The 13048-nt window shown below is 40.3% G+C and overlaps 1 protein-coding gene and 1 long non-coding RNA gene across 5 annotated transcripts in view; one reads left to right on the top strand and one right to left on the bottom strand.

Annotated features, from left to right (window-relative positions):
• Window positions 1-13048, top strand: part of LOC308509602 — a 147276-nt gene that overhangs the window by 7495 nt on the left and 126733 nt on the right. The gene's annotated exons all lie outside the window — the stretch shown is intronic.
• SCOC (short coiled-coil protein) overlaps window positions 1-13048 on the bottom strand; it is a 63659-nt gene that overhangs the window by 13304 nt on the left and 37307 nt on the right. The gene's annotated exons all lie outside the window — the stretch shown is intronic.

The raw sequence follows: 13048 nt of genomic DNA, 5'->3' as shown, positions 1-13048 counted from the left end.
GGTCTGAAGAAGAGCAAACCTGGGTTCCAGTTCTGGCTCAACCAATATTTGCTCATTCAATTCTTCATATATTTACTAGTTAGAAAGTTTATTTTAGTGTTTATTATGAGGTATAGATACTATAGAATTTCTAAATGTTTGAAATTGACCATAAGCCTGTGGAGGAGGTAACTTTACTATATATAAACAGGTTTCGTCAAATGAGGGATTAGAATAGAGTTAATTCTGCTTTTCTAATATTGAATAAAACAATATTGAGGAATTAATCAAATATCACTACCAGTGAGTGATAGTGAATTGTTCCCCATATTTAGAAGTGAACCTTTGATGCTTTGGTTGTGTCTGACCATTGTATCCTTAGCAACGTACCTGCCATAGGTTCTGAAAGCTTTCCTGATTTCTTAGAACCACTCCATTCTAGCTTTTTATGATTTGAGGTTTCTGTGATTCTCTGTACATGAACCTACCATTATCAATCATTTCAGCGAGGTGCATGTTCCACTAAATTATTATAAAATAATCTGCTTTAAAATCAAGACTAATCATTGGGCTCTGGGAGCATAAAGGGGATTCTGTTTTAATAAGACAAAGTGATTCTTTGAAGGGCATAGGAGTCAGAGCTACAGTGATAACTAGTATTTTATAAAAGAATACACATGAGTTGCTAGGAAGGCTCTAAAATGCTAGGCTGCTAATATATTTTCTTACTTTCAATACACAAGCATAATCCTCCTAGTTTTCTGTTTCCCAGGTAACTGTTTACACTAAAAATAATCAACTTGGGGGAGTTCTGTCAGGCTGTGTCAGGATCTGAGATTTTGCATGACATACAAGCTAATAAGTTAGCCTGCTGCGATTTCATGGATGCCGAAAGAGGAAATGAGATTCCTGGTCCGTCTAAGGACTCTGTTACTCACTGCTTACCAGCAACATTACTTTATACGGGTTTGCTTCTGTTCCCCAAGTCCCAAGGTGGAGAGCCAGTGCCCCAGATGGGTGCCTGCACACGCAGTGCGTTATGGAACAGGAGAGGGGTGCTGAGCTCAGGGAAACTTGCTTTTACAGCAAGTGGAAGCAAGTTCTATGTTCAGCCGGGGGGAGGCAATCCCTCATGCTTTGGGGTGGCTCTCTGCAAACACACCCTGAGAAATGGCCCAGGTAAAGGTCAGAGAGGGCCTTGTGCTCTTGGCATGGCAGCAAAAGCATCTGGTGACACTCAGGGCCTATGGCAGATGGCCTCACCCCAAAACCTCTAACTCCAATACTCTTTAGTTCTGTGACAAAGTCCTATTTTTCTTCCTCTTTCCTTATACAATCATCTCAAAGGAAATACTGCAAAATGTCTCATAAAGTGTTGGGATGCCTATAAGTAAAAAAGGAAGAGGACTACAGTAGTTGGTAATGGAAGAAGCATCAGAAGTCAATAGCACAATAATAATACTATTTTAAAAATAAATCAAGTCATATTTTGTAGCTCTCCCCTACCCTTTCTTTTTCACTATTTCACCAAACTTTGCAAAGATCAGAAAGAAGCACCTGTTTGTGGCTTGTTGGAAAACAAATGGTTACAATTAATCCTTGCCAAGATAGTTAAACACCCTCATCCCAGCAAAAGCAGATAAAGGCTTCCCCAGCTTGAAGCAGAGACTTGGCTGTGTTCCCTTTCTTCTCTAGAGACACCAGAAAATAAGAGAAAGCCTTGCTCCTAAGGGGTTGGGGCTTTGCCTGTGTCCTGCTCACGAATGGCCTGCGTGTCTTGTCTAAAGGCTGACGACATCCATTGAAATCAGTTCAAGCCCCCTTAAAGTTGCAGAAGAAATAGATCCTCGAGTTATGGTAGAAGCCTAGAATTCTTGCTGCTCGTCCTTGATGGTGGAATTGTGAGTTCTGGAGTTTGACGCAGGTTTTCTTTATCTACTACGTGAAGCAAATTATAAGAAAATATCATGCAGCCTTCATTTTGGGAGAAAATTGATAACAGCCTTCAGAGGTATTGTGGAGTCCACCCTTCTCATCCACACAAGTTTCTTCAGAGGAGCGCTCTGTGGGTCTTCATGTTTCAGGAAATTAATTGCACTGAGAACATTGTTTCTCCCATCCAAGGGTTTTACGTTCAATTAAATTTTAATATTTTTTTCTAGCAAGCATCATTTGGCCACAACCCAGCTCGGCATTTTAACATTTTTGTGCAAGCACCTCTATGCTTCAGTTTGGGAGTTGATGTAAAAGGTGTACAGTCTGCTGTTAATGTCACCTCAGAAAATTGTCATCAACTCAAAAAGCACTGGCCCTTGCTGGATTGCAAGTGACTATCTACAAATATGGGACTGATGCCGCTTGTCCTAAATGTCTTTTGGGAAGGTGACATAAGAAAATCTGAGGGAAAGTTGCCTGGCATGGTGGTCTGTAAGCACTAATCGTATCTGAATGGAGACCTCCTATCCCTGAAGGCAGCCACTGATCTTCTTCAATAATGTAGCCTCCTTGCCAAGCACATGTGTGTCCATAAATATTGGTTGAATGAATGAAATGTTTTTCTCTGGCTCCTGACTTTTTCTGTCTCATAAAAAGCAGACATGTTTGTGCTATTCTCACTTCAGAGCTCACATTACTTTCTGTCAAATTATCTGATGGCCCCTCATCACATCTCTGGGAGAAGTAATTTTCCTTACGGTTTCAGTTGTGGCTCTTCACGCTTACAGAGCATTAGACACACACAGCACATCACGTAGAGTGACCACTGATGTCACCCCATCATGACATATGTCTCCGACAACTGTCAGAAGATATTCAGAATCAATTAACAGCCACCCTGAATGCCATTTAAGGGCCATAGTTAGGGAACTGCTGGTGACCATATTTATGTATTCTCTTTGAGATGGTACACTGGTGACCTCTAGTGGGGAAATTGATTCAAAATAAGTTTTCTAATATGTGGAAGTAAGCTATTAATCCTGACACCAGTGCTGGTTTTGAGAGGCATGCGAAAATTCCGGTGCTAGCATTAGGGACATCTATCAAAACATCACTACTGCCCTTTGCAGTTTCAGTGATGCATGCAAAACATTGTCTTGGAAAAATGAAACGTAGAAAGTGGCAAATTTAGTTATAAAACACACAGGCTCCGAGGGTGGAGAGTGAGGGACATGGGACATAAATTGTAAAGGCCACACTTCAGCACAGTCATGTCTTATTTGCTTTACTTTTGTTTTTATTTTGAAACAATCTCAACTTCCCCAAATCGGCCAGTATGCCAAGAAGGATTGTTTTTTCCCTGAGCAATTTGAAAGTAAGTTGTCAAACCAATGCCCTATCACCCTGGGTACCTCAGTGCCTATTTCCTGCAAACAAGGACTTTCTCCTTCACAATCACATTGGAACTAACAAAACCAAAACAGTGACAGCCATACATGACTCCCACCTAATCTTCCAAGTGCACGGACGTTTCACCGGTCGTCTTGACAATGTCCATGATAGCAAAAGCATCTGGTTTAGAGCCACACACTTCATTTACCCATCATGTCGCTTTAGCCTCCTTCAATCCTGAACAATTCCTCAATCCTTACTTGACGTTTACGACCTTGATACTTTAAAGATTATAGGATAGCTATTTTGTACAATGTTTCTTAATATTAGTAAGTTGGCAAGACTATCACAGAAGTGATGCTGTGTTCTTCTCATTGCACCCTGCCAGTCGTATGTAGTTTCTACTTATCCCTTCCAAGTGAGGTTAACTTTGGTGCCTTGATTATGTGGGTGTCTTACTCCATTTTCTCTTAATTAGCAAGTCTTTGGGTGGGAGAGATGTTTTGAGATTGTAAATATTCTATTTCACATTAAACTTTGCTTATTTCAGAATAGACTCATGGTTTCCTAATTTATTGAGTGGGTTATAATCTCCTTTATATCCTTAGAGAAGGAGAAGAGGAAGAGCTACATAGGATCGCAAAATCTTTTCTATGTAGTATTTCAATCAAGTGTGTAGAGATTCTATTTCTACTGCCTTGTGTCCTTACAATTCTCACTTACACTGACTTCAGTTCTTCTCTTGTAAATTACTCTCCACAAGTGAGATAGAGGATGGCCAACAAGGAAAAATATTCCTTTACTCATTCAAATGTTTAACAAATATTTCATGAAAGCCTGCTGTGTACCAGGCGCTTGGCTCAGGCTGTAAGTCCAGCGTGTCTGCTTGGAGCTGGAAGCGGGGCTCCTCTGGCACTGAAGGCCCGCTGAATGCTCGTAGAAGGCCGGTGTAGACAGCATGTGCTCCAGTTATCACATGGCTGGCCTTGCCAAAGTTGTTACCTCTCATTTCCCTCAGAAGATGGGGGTGTTACTACACCGAACGTTGGTATTTTCACAGAGCTCTCCAATTCAGGACTCACATTAGGATTATGATCTGAACTTGTACATATCAGCTATAACAGCTTGACAAAATGGGGAGACAGAACAGAGCTGTTCTTGTCATTTCTGTACTGTTTCTCATAACGCTTCCTCCTCATTTAAAGTAAAACACCAGCCTGTTTGGTCTCATTTTTAATATTCTAGAGAGGTAGCGTCGTAGGAGCAGCTTTAATTCATTTTTCTCCCTTTTTCCCCATTTCCTCCACAAATTGTTTTGACCATTATGTTTTGTCTTTCCCGTGTCTTTCCTCCTCTCTTGATGGCCTTCTGTGGCCTTCTTTCTCCCTGCTGTGCCTCCCTCCACCCTCTCTCCCCCTGCCTCCTCTCTCACCTCTGTGTTGTACTCGGACCCCTTTTCTTCTCTCTATCCTGATCTCATGGCCTGACCTTTGCATTTTTTGCTTCTCTGCTCCAGCCACTGACTACTCTGCCTATTGTATTGTTGTCTTATGAGTTTAGAAAGAAAGTAATAACGTCACTAACCTGAGTTGAATACTTTTTTGGAAAAGTTTTAGTCTCATTATTTTAAGGACATGGAGGGAAGTCTTTGACTCAGATAAGTTCAGGTTTAAGCACTTACAACTTGAATATTACTGGATAGTTAAAATCATTGCTGACAAGTCTTATGAACTGTTCATATACAAATATTGCTGCTAAGGCTAGTATGTCCTTTGTTTATTATTCACTTATGGAGTGTGCTTTTTCCTTAGGTAGCATTGAGATGGAATATTTACATAGTCTCAAAAGATCTCTTCCCCCAAATGCTTGCTAATTATTAAGATAAAATGGAGTAAGACACCCCCATAATCAAGGCACCAAAAGTTCATCTCACTCAGAAGGGATAAGTAGAAACTACATACGACTGGCAGGGTGCAATGAGAACAGCATCATTTCTGTGATCGTCTTGTCAACTTATTAATATTAAGAAACAGTTTACAAAATAACTACCCTTTAATCTTTAGAAGTATCAAGGTCATAAGCGTCAATTAAGGAATTATTCTGGATCAAAAGAGGGTAAAGCGACGAAACAGGTAAATGCAGTGTGTGGCTCCAAACCGGATGATTTTGCTATCATGGACATTGTCAAGACGACCGGTGAAACGTCTGTGCACTTGGAAGATTAGGTGGGAGTCATGTATGGCTGTCACTGTCCTGGTTTTGTAGGTTCCAATGCGATTGTGAAGGAGAAAGTCCTTGTTTGCAGGAAATAGGCACTGAGGTACCCAGGGTGATAGGGCATTGGTTTGACAACTTACTTTCAAATTGCTCAGGGAAAAAACAATCCTTCTTGGCATACTGGCCGATTTGGGGAAGTTGAGATTGTTTCAAAATAAAAACAAAAGTAAAGCAAATAAGACATGACTGTGCTGAAGTGTGGCCTTTACAATTTATGTCCCATGTCCCTCACTCTCCACCCTCGGAGCCTGTGTGTTTTATAACTAAATTTGCCACTTTCTACGTTTCATTTTTCCAAGACAATGTTTTGCATGCATCACTGAAACTGCAAAGGGCAGTAGTGATGTTTTGATAGATGTCCCTAATGCTAGCACCGGAATTTTCGCATGCCTCTCAAAACCAGCACTGGTATCAGGATTAATAGCTTGCTTCTACGTGTTAGAAAAACTTTAATGTTAATCTTCTTTTTTAAGAAAACAATTATAGTATTAATATAACATGAAAATGTAATAACCTGTTATCCCTTCACACTAATAAGTAATTTATTAATTAACTAAGGCATTTCCAAGTTCTCTTCCCATCCTAGTCAACATACATAAATAACTTTCACATGGTTGTAATCACATCAGAGATACAACTTTATATTCTACCTTTCTTGTCTGAACATATTCCAATACTGTCAGAGAGCCTCTGGGGCTTTCCTTGCCCTCTGATTCTATGATTACATTTTTGAAACACTGACCTCATAACATAACTAGGGGGCCATATTTCATTATTCAATACCTACAATGCAGGCACCTTATTGCTTCTACCTCGTCAGTGTAATGCAGTTCTGCTATCTATCTAGTAATTTCTACCCTGATGCATTGTCATTTGACAAAGGCTTTGACGTCCCTGAGACCTGGGCTGGAATCCCAGCTCTGCTTTGTACAAGTAACTAAATCTTTCTGAGCCCCCATTTTCAATCTGAAAAACAGGGATAATATTTATCACACGATACTTGTGAGGATCAAATGAGATAATGTATGTGAAGCTCTCCGCATGGTACCTGGTATGTAATAAGTCCTCAATCAATGTTTGTTGTTATCATTGTTCATCTAAGACATGCATGGCTAGTTAGTAAAATGTGGGCTTAACCCAAATATTTAATTTTGCGATTCTCTTAGTTTTGTGACGAGTGATGGGTTATTTTTTAGATAGTATCAAGTATCCCAAGAGTTAATTAGGATTTCTAAAGAAACCAACTGATTTTCTAATCATCACCAGAGTTGAAAACCTATAGGAAAACTAGAGTGACAGCTGATTAATCATCTTTCTCCAACACTTGCTTTAGTTTTTCTGCCTTCCAAAAAATGTTTTAAAAAAACCCAAACTCTTAAAGATGTAATCATTAGAACATGAAAGAAATATTACACACACAGTTTGCTTTTAAAAAATTAAAAAGTTAGCTATGAATCAGCTATGAATTTGCCAATGCCTTTCCCAGTCAAATAATTACATATTATGGGAAAAGGATAATGTCCCAATTTACAAAATGGACCAATAAAGGAGTTACTGTTTGTGTTAGTAAAAAACATTCTCCAAAACCTGTTCTTTAAGAAATTCCTTGAAATATAGGCTCTGCCTGGACAATTATGTACCCGACGATCACTAAATACTTCACGGAGAGGCATTGCCTGAGAAATTTGGTGTTTAGGGGCCAAGAGTCACTGTCAGCTGTGCCTGGGTCTCTCAGATCATACACCAATTACAGCTCATTGACAGAAATTCTGTTGTTATACTATTTTAAAGCAGAAGGGACAGGAATCCATAGTGAACATTTACGAGGTCTAACAATTAAATTCACGAACTTGTTGCAATGATGTTGCTAACCTTTTTTGATATCAGGTGGATTATTCATTATGAATTTGTACCAACTGGACAAACAGTTAACCAAGTTCATTATTTGGAAGTGCTGAAAAGGCTGCATGAAAAAGTTAGACGACCTGAACTTTTCGCCAACAATTCATGGCTCTTGCATCACTACAATGCACCAGCTCACACGGCACTGTCTGTGAGGGGGTTTTTAGCCAGTAAACAAATAACTGTATTGGAACACCCTCCCTCCTCACCTGATCTGGCCCCCAATGACTTCTTTCTTTCCCCGAATATAAAGGAAATATCGAAAGGAAGACATTTTGATGACCCTCAGGTCATCAGGGTAATACAACGACAGCTCTGATGGCCATTCCAGAAAAAGAATTCCAAAATTGCTTTGAAGGGTGGACTAGGCACTGGTGTCACTGCATAACTTCCCACGGGGCATCGAAGGTGACCATAGTGATATTCAGCAATGAGGTATGTAGCACTTTTTCTAGGATGAGTTTGCGAACTTAATTGTCCAACCTCATAATATCATAAAACTGAAGCCATTTTAAATTTTTAAATTTTAAAAAAGGATAAGAAACATTGTTGAAGAAAGTCTTCTAAATATTTTTATAAATGAAGCTTCCTAAATAGTTATTGTGATCTTAGAAAAATGCACTAAGCTTGCCACCAAGAATGAAAATGAAAGCAAAATAGTCACATGGGTGAACAAATAATAATAGTCTTTTGTCTGCCAGAAAAAGGTAGTGAAGTTTCTGAGGGATAAGAAAAAAAGAATGTGTTTTCAAATGCAAGCTTTTTCAAACAGCTTTTACTAATGTCCTGCTACCAGCAATGAAAGAACCACGTCTGTGCGTAGCTACATACGCTGAGCCAAAGTCATTAAGCTGACAATGAAACTTGTGTGAGGAGAAACAAGGGAACACTGATTAAATGGGGGAAGAAAGCCTGTAAGGGCTGAGAGGAGGCGGCTGTTGGCTGTGTGCTCCCTGGGAAGGCTAGTAGAGGAGAGACCCAGGTCACTCTAACAGAAAGGTGGCAGGAAAGACACTGTTCTTCGGGACCATGCATGTAGACTGTCGCTGAGTCCGTTCCATTTCCAATGCTGAGAATTGAAAATGAATGCTCAAGTATCTGTGAAAGCAAAACATGCCTATTTGGAACAGCTTTTGCAGTAACTCCAGTTCTATGATTGGAGCACGTAGCATTTCCAGTAGGGTCACTCGTAGCTTTTGGATCATTTTCGATTTTTATTCCTAGCATTGAGGAGCACAGCTGAAGCTGGTTCATCCTGTCTGTCCTGTTCTTTTAGCTCTCTTCTTCTTCTCTACTCCAGATTCTCTTTGAAGGCTCAAAGAGAAACTTTAAAGGGGTCCTCAAGGGAACCCCAAGGGTTTCTAAGGAAAGGCTCTGACTCTCAAATTCCCAACGAGTCAGGCAGGCAGGAGGCCTGTGAGGGGAGATGTGTCCAACACTGACCCAAGCCAGTGGGGACCTTTGTAAAATGAAGATCCTCGTGTTGGAAAATAGCCACCTGACTTCCTTCTAAATAGGAAAAAGATCCGGGGAAGGCCAGTATCTCCTTGGCTTGTGAGCTCCAGAAAATAAAATTCACCCCTGGTTTTTTAGATCTCCTCTGGATTTTTCTCATGAGTAAGAAATTAGCACAATTATGATGATTTTATATACATTTAACAGAAAATTCTCACTCACTGTTTTGTGGGGGGTGGCTAATCTAATGAAGAAGAAAAAACACATAAACACATTGCTGATACACGGCCACTGATAGATGGTTTGTCTTTTAAAGGAAGAATCAAAATATTAATACTTATCCTTTGATGAGAAAATTAGAGAACACTAAATTACTAAAAACATTTACATACTGCCCTACCACTCCATTTCTTAAGCTTGTTTATTAAAACTACTTTTTGCATTATGTTAGATCATTTATTTCAGTTAAGTGGATTTCCTCTGATTGAAGATTTTTTTCTCTCACAAAAAGAACACTTATAATTTCTAGTAATACATTGGTGACCCCAGAGCCATCCCACTCTCAGAAACTACTGAGAAGCAGAGTTAATCTCCTTTTTTCATATTGAATCTCTTACGTTAAATCTCTAAGGCATTTTGCTGGGCCAAGAGAGGTATTCTTAATGCCACTGCTTATACTATCTTCCGCTTACAGGACAGATATTTCACTCAGGGTCACCAAGGTCATTATCTGTACTTATATGAATCCCAAATGCCAATTCAGATTTGCTGAAACTTACTGCCATTGTTGACGCAATGACTGTACTTGTTCAAATCCACTAAGAAAGAAATTTCTACCATACTTGAGGTGATCTTTTTTTTGACATCTGAAAGGATGTTTGAATACTCTTAACTCAATATTCATGGCCATATTCATTGGAGGGAGTAAACTGAGATGAGGGAGGGAGAGCTTTACCGCTCCCGACCAGCACACTAGGCAGACACTTGCCTCTTCCTTGTTACTTAGTTACGAATGCCTCCACTCGGGGACATGCCTCTGCACAGTATCCTCGCAAGAGGTCCAGTGTAACCTGGCAAAGCCATTCACAACAGTGCAGTGGACACTAGGGAGCTGGGTGCTGGCTGCAAACACTGGCTCCACTCACCTTCAGAGAGAGAGGCCTACTCCCTTTTTGCAGATGAGACTCCTGCTGGGCTCCGTGTGTCTCCCAGCTGGGTAGCCACAAGTCTATTTCCTTCTTTAGCTGTATTATAATGGAGGGGGAGATGAAAGGGAATACAGACCCTTGATACCTTTTACTTGGAGTGCTAACTAATGCAGGGCCTCCTGTCTGATCTTCTGCTTGGCTGAGGGGATGGCAGATGGCCCTTCTGAAAGCTTTTCAAACTCAGGCTGCTTACAGCAGGGCGTGAGGGGCTATCGTCATGTTTTCCGTATAGTGGTAGGAAGCAGAACCAAATAAAAAGCACACGACAATTGTGCCACTTCTCTGGGAAGCTTATTGCAACCTTACGATGAGGGCCAATTGGCTGAGGCCAAAAGCAGATGCAGAAGTAGCTTGGAATATTATTCAGGAGAGGTTTTAGAGTAGAGTCAGGAAGAAGGCTAAGACATCAAGGAGAACAGCAACGGGAAGAACATCGGTGGGGAAGAGGTGAGGGCCGAGATGAAGAGGAAAAAGTGGAGTTGTATGATTTTTATCAGAAAAGAGTCATGCTCTTGTGTAAAGCGATTCTTCACATCACCTCACATTCCCGCAAGCCCCCCGCATCAGGAGGAGCCACCAGCAGTCCTGCCTCACAGAGCAGCGAACGTCCGCAGGACACTGTTGCTACAACTGATGTGAACTAATGTCAGAGCCTTTAAAGCAACTTGTGTGTGAGCTCCTAGCAGTGGGCGAGGAGGAACTAAAATGTACTGAACACTTACTGTAGGCCACGAGAGTTGAAGAAGTTTCCTTTGTTATTTCATTTAATCTTCCAAACAATTCTGAGACATAGTTTTAGATCGTTTTGCAACTGAGGAAACTCAAGGATGTTAAATAACTTGCTCAAAGTCTAACAGGTTCAAAGTCAGGCATTTCTGCTTCCAAAGTTCAAGCCCTTCCTGCCACATTATGCTGTCAAGTCTTCAAATGGCTGAGTCCAGTCTACTACCTGGCATGTGATACTAGGTGCTCAAAAAATGTTTTCTGAAAGCACCAGTAAACTGAACAAGAAGTGGAGATAGGAAAGAAATTCTTAAATGTATAGATAATTTAGGATAGCTGACCATAGGAGTCAATTCTCAGTTAGGGGATGGTCTGCCTATCTGGCCCTCACCCCAATATACACATAAACTCAGTCAGAACTGTCTGGCAAAAATGTATTGAGTGTCTGTTATGTGCCAGACACTGTGCTAGAAGTAACAGACACTGTAAAACTTGGGTTCTGTCCAATAGCAGCTCACAGTCTGGTGGGTAGGAAACATACCCATCAAGCACAATATGCTGTGAGAAAAACATAGGTAGAGATAAGCTTGGGGTTTTCTGGAAGGAGAAAGGAAACCACAAAGGTCAAGGAAGGCTTCCTGGAGGAGGTGACACCTGAGTGACTTCTTGAAAGTAGAGTAGGAATTAGCCAGGCAAGAGAAGGGTGAGTGGTATTATTCCAGGCAAAGAGAGCAGCAGGAATAAAATCAGAGGCACGAAATAGACAGCATGTGCATGGAACATTCAGTGTTTCCAGCTAAGCCCAAACTGTGTGGCAGGAAATGACACTAAAGAGATACATAGAGCCAGGAAGAGGGAGACTTTAAATAAATGCCATGCTAAGTGTCTTGGACTTTATCCAGCAGGGGATGAGAGGCATTGATTTTTCTCTGCAAAGAGGGAGTGACATGGTCAGTGTGGAGAAGAGATGTGAAAGGAAGAGACTTGAAATAGGAAGACAGTAGGGCAGTGGATTCTATGGTTTATGTGGGAGATAATGAGGGCCTTAATCAGGGAGGTGGTGGGAGGGATAGAGAAGGCCAGGTTTATCTGGATGAGAAATGTTTTTCAAGGTCAAGTCAACAGAAATCAGTGATTGATTGCATTGTGGGAGATGAGAATGGGACAATGACATACATATGAATTTCTAGCTTAAGGAACTGGGTGGATGGTGGGACCATTCATTAATATTATGACTCAAGAGTGGGAGCAGATTTGGGGGTAGGGGTGAGGAAGACGAGTTCATTTGACACTTGGGACATATCTAGATGTCTAGCAGTTGGATTACGAATCAGAAACTCAGAAGGGAGATAAACACAAGTGATAAAGATTAACGAACAGAAGTCTGAAAATATTTTCTTCTGCAGTCATATCTGTCCTGCAGATGTGTTTTGTTTGGACCTTAAAAACAGTATCTTGTGATACTGTTTTTAAATTAGAATTAGGTGAAAAACATGGAAAAATCAGGAAGTTGCACCAAAAAAATTCTGTACTTCTAATGTCTCTTGAAAATTCTGCTAATTTGCATTTCCAGTCTTCCATGGTAATAGTCAGCTCCAAGTGGGAAGCAGCTCTGCTCTCTGAGGAGGGCACATGCCCTCCAGGGAACCTGAGTCCTCACCTGGCCAGACCCCTGGCCCTGAGGCTCGGCACTGGTTGCCATAACAATTGCTCTATTGCTTTTCTTACAGTAGAGTTAAGAGAAAAGTAAACTTTTCTTGTTCCCTTATCTTAATATTGTTGAAATGTCCATACTACCTAAAGCAATCTATAGATTCAATGCAATCCTATCAAAATCCCATTTTTACAGAAATAGAAAACAATTTTAAAATTCATATGAAACTACAAAAGACTCCAAATAGCCAAGACAATCTTGAGAGGAAAATGAAGAACAAAACTAGAAGTATCACACTTCCTGATTTCAGTGTAATAAAAATATGCTACAAAGCTAGAGTAATTACCATGTTTCCCCAAAAATAAGACCTAGCTGGACCATCAGTTCTAATGCGTCTTTTGGAGCAAAAATGAATATAAGACCCAGTCTTTTATATTATATTATATTATATTATATTATATTATATTATATTATATTATAATATATTATATTATATTATATTATATACCAGGTCTTATTTTAA

The sequence above is a fragment of the Rhinolophus hipposideros genome (assembly GCF_964194185.1).
Source record: "Rhinolophus hipposideros genome assembly, chromosome: 16".
NCBI classification, from domain to species: domain Eukaryota; kingdom Metazoa; phylum Chordata; class Mammalia; order Chiroptera; family Rhinolophidae; genus Rhinolophus; species Rhinolophus hipposideros.
This window is presented reverse-complemented; position numbering and strand designations above follow the sequence as displayed.